A 9,106-nucleotide genomic window follows, 5' to 3' on the forward strand; every position below is an offset into this window, starting at 1 on the left:
CTGAGTATGGTCAAACAAGAAAAAAGACCCTCTGCTTTCCTTGTGGGCCCGCTGGCTATTTGACAGGACTGTATATCATACTCTTGGATGAGCTGTAATTGCAAGTGACTGCTCTGCATTTCTCAGAAGTGGTAGTGTTGTGTGCGTGTGCGTGTGTGTGGTGGAGGCAGGGGGGGTCAGTGGTGTTTTTGTAAAAATAAAAGGAGAAGTGTTGCGCTTGCTGTGGATTCTTTAGGAAATTGCTGTCGCACACGCAGGGGCTGGAGCCCTGCCCTGGCGACGGAGACGGAGTCTGGCTCCCAGAACCATTACTATGCCTGCTGGAGCCATGGAGGCCAAGCTGTGTGTGAGACTGTGTATTTTGATAATACTGAAGGCTTTTGGGGGCCAAACTGGACATGAATGTATTTGAGACTATGTTAGATTTGTGTTGATATTCTATTTGGACTGAAAAACTGTGTTCATGCCATTTGTGTGACTCTTCTGTCAAAGCTATTGCCATATGACAATGTCATTACATGCTGGCATCATTTTGAATCTACTAAAGTCATATTGTATGCTTGTCTTGTGAGCTTAATTTCTATTTCAGGTTTATTCTAGTCCTCTTTCAAAATCATCTCGTTTTCCGTCAGGTGAATTACTGCACGGCACCAAAATCGTTTTCACAAAAACAGATATCAGTTTAAAACTGCTGTATTTCTGTGACACTGAAAGGAATGATAGTGAAAATGGAGGGTTAGTACTGTACATGTGTATGTTTACCAAGAAGATCCCTGTTGAGTAGGTATACATATAAATCTTGGCAACATGGACAGGAAGCTGGAGTCGCCACTCTGGAAAACCCCACAGACTAAACATTGATGACCCCATAGTTGACCTCACTCACTCACACACAGACACACACACAAACATATACACACATTTCCGACTTGCTGGGTTTAAGCACCAATTTTCTGGTTTATGGTTAAGCTATAAAAAATGTGGCTAGATAGGGCTGTAAAAGAATTCATATTTAATTCAACTCACAACACACCTGACAATCACAAATTCATCAAAAATCCTCATAGATTCAGCAGCCCAATTACCCAAAGTTTTTTAAGATGCAAATTAGCCAAGTTATTTTTCTGTTGATCAGCTATCTCGCCTATTTAGCTTTGGCTTTTGGCAAGCCACCAAATACAAGACAATAGACCATTTTGGATGAACAGCAAATCAATTTTAATTTTAATTTTAATTTAGGTAATATAGTCTAGCCAATGGAGCAAAAGAGCTTTTCACTGAATGGAACTTTTAATATTATTGTTTAAAAACTTTTGGGACATTATCAAAATAGCTGCTGATTGATTACTGTTGATTTGTTGATTTCCTGATCAGTTGAGCATCTGGATGTTTGGTGCAGTACCTTGGTGAAGAAACCCAAAGTGGAAAATGATAATATTGTATTAAGCAAATTCATTCTTCTTTAATACCATGAAAGTGCAATGTCAATATTACAATAAGTGTACTGTAGCCAGAATTATATAATTCAATTATATGCATAATATATCTGCTAATAACATATAGATTATTAACTAATAACCTATGGCAAAAGTTTGTTTTGCCATAGTGTACAGAAAATGCACAATTTGCACAATATTGTAATGAGCCTTATTGGATTTCCTAGCACCTATGTAGATGTCTTCAAAGAGCTTATGTTGCCTAATCAGCAGTCTAAAACCAAATAAATAGCAATTTACTCTGTATATCTGCTGGCACACCAAGAAGCTCTTCTCATTCATCAAAAATAAAATAATATTTATAAGTTGTTGTTATTGTCAAAGTTTGTCACATTGTGTCATAAGGAGGCAAAAAAGTGCAGTGTTGCCTTTAAATTACACCAGTGAAGGTCCATTTTTGTTGTGTTAGTATTTTCAAATTTATCAACTAAACACAATTATGGCATTCATTTGAATACAAAGAAGTCTGACATAGGAGCTTTATTATTCATTGGTAGGGGAAGAATGAGCAGTTAGATGAGCCTCTGTCTCCCTCTGCTGGAATAGACAGGCACAGAGCCACGGCAGTTGTGCTGGGTAGAAAGGCAGCAGTTTGACCAGAGTTGTAACCCCCGTCCCAGTGACTTCAATTTGCCCTCAAAACCCCACAAGAACTGTTAGGTTGACCTTTGACCTGATACCACACAGCGGGGCAACCTCATTTATCACCTGGATGTGGAGTGTGGGCTGGTGTGGTGTGTGTGTGTGTATGTTGGGGGGGATCATTAATGTGCTGAACAGTGCTCATGTTGGTTTTAAAAGGAGTGTGTGGATTTGGGGGTGTGAGCACTCTCGAAGGGAAAGAGGGCTTTTATGTACGTGTACAAAAGTTACAGACATAGAGACGCTGTCTGGTTTGATTCTGATTGGCCGGGGGGCTGGGGATGCAGAGAGGTCAGGGAGTCAAGCCTGATGAATGTTTTGTGATACTCAGGAGGGGTCACTATGAAGGGGGAGCTCAGTGTGGTGTGGTTTGAATTAGAGACAAATTGACCCCCTTAAAATGTCTACGTATTTACTGTTTTGACTGGAGCTGCTGCTGAAATGAGCTAAGAAAGCGTTACGAAACATGTTCTGAGAGCCAACTCATTACAAAAGTATATACTATTTATGGACAACTTCTTTTATTTAATTTTTTATTTATTTTTATTCAGTAGTTCCCCTTTTCTTTTTCAATTTGAAGCAAGCATTTTATGATCCACTGTATCCTTGCCATCCTTAAATATGACATATTCAAGTGAACCTTTCAACAGCAACAAGTGGTACTTTAGTCCAATAGGCTTTAACATTTTAACCCACAGAAATCAGAGGAAAAAAAATATATTCCTCTAGATGACTTCTGATAAAAACACACATCTTCACACTTTGAGCATTTCTGAGCAGTGTGCAAACCACACAAAGCCATTCACTCTACGATTGTGCACAATATTCAAATAATCTTCAAATTTTTTAGAAAATGAATTATTATGACAGACCTGTCACACACTGCATTCGTATTAACATGAGCAAACACAAATACACCACATCCCCATTTCACCCTTTACAAAACTGCACCACAGATGCACAAGATGTCAAAGCAGCCCATAGCAATAGCAAACACAAAAGCAAGTTGAAAACAGGTAAAAAGAGAGTGAAAGGGAGACCCTTTTCACAAATTAAACATTGGTGTTGGAAAAAGCACGTTGGAAAAACATTGGAAAAGCACAGATGTAAGCATTAAAATGAATGAGAGTTAAATGATCACATGACGCCAAGTCAAAAGATCTGTTCAGAAAAAGGTATACACAACCGAACTTACACTAGTTAATGCCAATGAGAATACAATTCTGCCAATACTTTGAATATTGGCTGGAGTTTGTGTTATAAAAAGGACCTAGAACCAAGTCGCATCTTAAAGAACTTAAACATATACGTGGCCTTGAGGTATTCAAAAGCTAGAATATTTGATGCCCTTTAAAAATGTTTCCCAACGCCAGACCACGGCAGCCACAGCAATTACACAAGTATCACTGAACTGAGGTCAGTTCATCTGGCTACCGTCAAAAACGTACTTTTAATGTCAGTTAATCAGCTGTACAGTCCTTGGGTTATTCTTTAACCTATTTGTCAGACATATTAATAACAATTCCCCAACAGGGAATTTCTTTAGTTTGCTTGTTTTGCTCATACAAAAAGTCCAAAATAGTAACATGTTGAATTTGCAACGACACAAAACGTAAAGAGCACGGAAAAACAAATCTTCATAGCCACGACTGGAAAACGTTGAATGTTTGTTTCCTTATACCAACTTGAAGTGCACTGTGATTTACAGTTTGTAGCAGAATTTCAAGGCACTGAAGGGGTTTGAATGGACTTTAAAATAAGACAGTGTGTTTTTTCATTCACCTGAGTATGGCGTGATGCATTTTGTCTTTGGTTTGTCAAGAAGGGAGACAGCATGGACATCGTTAGTTGTCCATACTCTCGTCTGTTATTCAGCGTTCTCCGACGAAAGGAGAGATCTGTTCAGAAGCTCATTATTCTCTTTATTCAGCCTTCACAGGTTCACTCCCTCACTCTCACTTATCTGTTTCCGGATTGCGGGGGGAGCTGGAGCCAATCGCAGCTCATTCTGGGTGAGGGCGTGGTCACCAGTCCATCACAGGGCCAACATATTACCGGTTCAGAGGTAAATATTCGCCTTTAAAAATCCTTATTGTATGCTGACAGTTAAATTTGCAGCTGTCAGTGTTGGGCATCTCAACTACATTATTTTTTATTTAGAACGACATTTATTGTCGTTGAAGAATGAGTAATGAATAAACCTGCTGTGATTTATTGCATCCTGCACGTTTTTGCTCGTTTCCCCAGATGTCTCCCAAGACACTCGGGCAGACTAGTGTTTTAAGTGTCATTAAAATGGCTTGTGAGCAGGGTACATCAGGAAACCACAAACTATGGTATCTACCTTTAAGTGTCAAGTTTAGGGCAGCAACATTTAAAAATCTTTATTTGTATTTTTTAATGTTGTAATTAATTACAAATTCTGGAAACACTTCCCTGTTTGTTTTTATAAAATGGCAATACTGTTTTAGTATTTAGTAAAAGCCAGGCAAGATGTCAAAAAAGCAAGAGCTGCATTGATAATTTTATCCAAAAAAAAAAACAACTAGTTGAACAACAGGGGTGTCAGTGGTGTCACTGGTAAAGCACATTTCCCATAAACAGGAGGCTCATTTTGGCTCCAGCCAGCTTTTTTGGGTTTGCCACGTCATCCCCCGCTCTCTCACCCCTTTTTCCTGTCACTTCTCAAGGACTCCTGCTGAAAAAGGCCAGAAAAAATTCTTTAACAAAAATAAATAAATAAATAATAGCTGAATAATAAACAACCTGCAATAGTGGGATGATGTATGACTGACTGTAATTAATTGATTACTTCAAATATGTACACAATTCACAATAAAATAACAAAAAGCAAAAATTAAATAGAAATGTAGATTAAGTTGAAAGTAAACTTTATTCTCACAAGATGGGTTTGTATGATAAAGTAGCTAGCTGAAGTTATAGGGCAACATAATAGTCATAAATAAATGACAGCAGAAGAAAGGCAGCATAGCAACTATAGACTGCACATAAAAATAGACTCCAGGTCTGAAATGTGAAGCCAACATAGAAATATATTAAACCTGCTTCCTACTCCACTGTAAAAAAAAAAAAAAAAAAGGGTGACTGTTTCAAAGTCTATGATAAAATGTCACTACCTTCCTCTTGATGTATTATCCCACCAAACATCTTTCTAATGAGTTTATGGTTTTAATCAGAAGTTTCAAGTCTTCAGTACAATATAATTTGCATTGTTTTAAATGATGGTGGAAAGCAGACCATAAAGCAGGGTATGCATTCGGAGGTGGCTAACATGTGATTGACAGACAGTACCACACGTGACCTGCCTGACAATCAGGAGTACAGAGCGTGTCAGATCAATGTCAGCCATCCTCATCCACTGCTCAGCTCCACTTTCTCTAAATATGGGCTGCTCTACTAACGGACTTTCTGGTTCCGCCAAAGTGAATATTCAAGGCTTCAAAATAGCATATCACAAACCAATAGGTGATGCTGTTCTGCCACTTAGCTTGCAAAAAGCAGAAAGGTATAAAAGTTTGAACTTTAGTCAGTGCAGACATGCTGAACTTTTTTCACTGTGGACTTTGATTGGGATCTTTTTTAATCTCTTTCTCTTTCTCTTTCTCTCACAAATATACAAATATATATACTCTGTCTGATGAGTATGCTAATGCCAACCTCTCTTGTGGATAAGAAAGTGAATCTAATCCAATCTTATCTATCCTCCCATACCTGTTTTGAAAGATTAAATGTGAATGATTGAAAGGACAAATCAACTTGTGAGATAAAAGAAGGCTAAAAATGCTCATCTGCAGAATAGATTTGAAGGTTCTGCATCACTTTTACAGATTGGATCAAAAATGTCACCAGATTAGTTTTGATATGTTATAAACAACCTAATAAATATACACATGCACATATGCTAAACTCAAAAGGCAGACACAAATAAGGAAGGTGTTGTAAAAGCCCTCTACAGTAAAACCCTACACATCATCACCTCCTTCATAAATCTCGGACCCCACCAAAAACAAGTTAGTACATTGCATGGGATATTTTTATAGTATTCTAAATTAAACTAGGTTGGGGCATTTCTTGATGAGAACAAGCCTGCAGAAATTATATCTACCGTGAAATTAGAATATTATGAATATTGGTCTGCCAGAACTGGGAAACAGAAAACTGAGACTAAATATATAGTGTTTACTTCACTGATGATGAATGGAAGGCTGACTAGGTCTGTGGACTCATTAATTATTTATATACACGGCAGAGCTGTGAATGAATGACCCTTCAATACCCTGAGAGGAAATTTCTGTTGTATGAAGTACACATACAATATAAAGCAAATATTAAAAGCACAACACTTACACTGACAGAAAACAGACATAGCAAAAAGTACTACACTCTCTGAACTGTACGTTAAATTAAAACTCCAACAGACTAAATGTAACCTAAGGAAGTGCTCTTTGTTGCGTCAAAAGCAAGGAATGAATCGATGTGTTGAAACGTAGGACACTGATTTGCCTTTAAATGTTACAATATTAATAACTTGACAGTTGACAGCTAATGGTAGACACAGAAATAAAGTAAGCTGCGACAATTAATAAAAATAAGTCGGATTTCAAAATGGTGTAGAAAAACAACTGATGGTCCATTTAAATTTTTTCTGGTCATTGACGATACAGATGAACATTTTGATAACATGTTGGCAACTTAGACCCCAAGTAGCTGTCTGTTCAGAGCAAACCATCATATAGGCATTCATTCGTTTGTACATATGCCATAATGTTTGTTCGACCCAAGAGCATGATTATGTTTAAGTGATACCATAAATACTGACATTTCAATGATTTAAGCTAATTAATTAATAAGGTAGTGTTTGTAAATTAAAAATTTCTGTGTTTAATGGGTCTTCATTGGGTTAGCTGCCTTAATCTGCATGCCTCAAAAGTTGTATGTTTACAAAATTATTAGAAATTATTAACCCCAACCCTAACCCTAAAATTATGGCCAATGAGACAAAAAACAAGTTTGGAAATGAGCACCTGCATTAAATTGAATTAAATGTTGACAATGTTGACAATTTACACGTGTGAATTCCAACATCCAGATCTTCTGGTAGAGGCACAAATACCCCAAATGATTGTAAATAGAAAAATAAGTGAGTGAGTTAAACCCATCTACTGTATATGACAGGCACACTGCAAAAAATAAAAAATCTGAAGGAAACACACTGGTGGTCCTGTTACTTCTTTTACTAATCAACTACTTTGTTACTGAGAAAAGGACAGCTGAATACCAATGTAATGATGTGAATATATAGCTATAATATTACAAGATTTTTTTGTAAAAATGTTTCTCTAGAGCTGCTTTAACAGTAAAAATACCTGCATCATGAATTGTAAATATTATGACAGACTTGGAAAACGGCAATTGAAACTGCAGTTGCGAAGAAAGATTTTGTTTTCTAATGAGCCTGTGATCCACTCAGCAGTGATTGAGAGGTCACAATCAAAATGCAGTTTTCCCTACTGTCTTCATGTTTGCTGTGTAATTAATGTTGTTATTGTGACAGCTCATGTGACATGTTTGGATCCCAAATGTGTATTATTATCACAAATTTTTTATGAGGCAATATTTAGTATACAGCTGCAGTAATATGAGCCCATCATAACTGTGAGTGCAGTTCAGATCAAAAAGTGTAATATGTATGCAATTTCACTTGCAGTAGGTAATAATGTAATAATGCAGTTTTTAAGAGTTACAGAAATGGTCAAAACCTGAGGTCCAACATGTAGGATGTATTAATCACCAGCTGGGGGGGCTCCAGGACCATAGTTTCAAACTAAAACGTGTTGCTTTTCTTCGCCTGGGCATGAACCTAAAAACAATGTTGGCAACTGTTTAAGCAGGAACACAAATCTGGCAGCACTCAGTGCAAACAAAAGTGACTAATCATCTCACGTCCACCCACTGTAGGGGATCAATAGGTGTTAAAGAGCCCAATCCGCAGACCAATTCACTTCACAAAGGCAGTGAGAGGCTGCACGGAGCTGCCGTGGATTACTACCTGATAACCCTCTCAAAGATACGGGGTAAAAAAAATTAATGAGATTAACCATAAAGCCCTTTAATCTTTTTTTTTTTTTTTTTTTTTTTTTTGGGGGGGGGGGGGGGCTGTGCAAAGCACGGAGCTAGTTGATTCAATCTATAGGCTGCTCTTTACTGAGCAAAACCACCTAGAGACTAGACATAAAGACATAAAGTAACATTATTCTGAATCTGCCTCACATGCTCAGTTGTCAGCGTTTTTAAATGGAATTTTTCATTTCCTATGGAATATGTATAAAAGTCTCTTCTAATAGGAACTTGTCAGATTTTTTATGAGAACAAATGTGACATGTCCGGATTTGAAATCAAGGATCCGGGGAAGGAAAACAAGGGAGGAGGGCCATTTATCAAGGGCCCTTACGGCCCTCCACCAAAATGTAGACCGACGTCACCGCTTCCGCCCTGTACCCCCCTCCCTCTCCTCCTCCCTCCCTCCCTCCCTCCTCCCCCTTCCCCCGGCGTCGTTGGAGCTGCTCGTCTGTCTGCAATCCAACATGGAGTAGAGCGAGATGGGGCTCTAGCGGGGCCACCCCTCGGTTACAACAGCGACGACGCGCATTTTACGCACAACTGGAACCGGAGTCGTCGGTGAAAACATGCGCCTTAGGACTTAATATCGGAGTGTGTGTCTTGTGTATGCGTGCGTGTGTGTATGTGTGTTTGGGGAGGGAGGAGGAGGGGGGCGGCGAAGAGAAGAGCTGGAATCGGCTCTGAATTGTCTATATAGGCGACGTTACCTACTGAAGGCAATGGGCTATTAAAGTTATAGAGAAGGGGGCATTTGCAAGCCAGGAGAAACTGAGTGGCCCCCGGGGGGGTGGGGTGGGGGGGTGCTGGGAGGTGGAGAGGGGGGGAAA

Source organism: Echeneis naucrates, chromosome 15 (assembly GCF_900963305.1).
Source record: "Echeneis naucrates chromosome 15, fEcheNa1.1, whole genome shotgun sequence".
Classification (NCBI taxonomy): Eukaryota; Metazoa; Chordata; class Actinopteri; order Carangiformes; family Echeneidae; genus Echeneis; species Echeneis naucrates.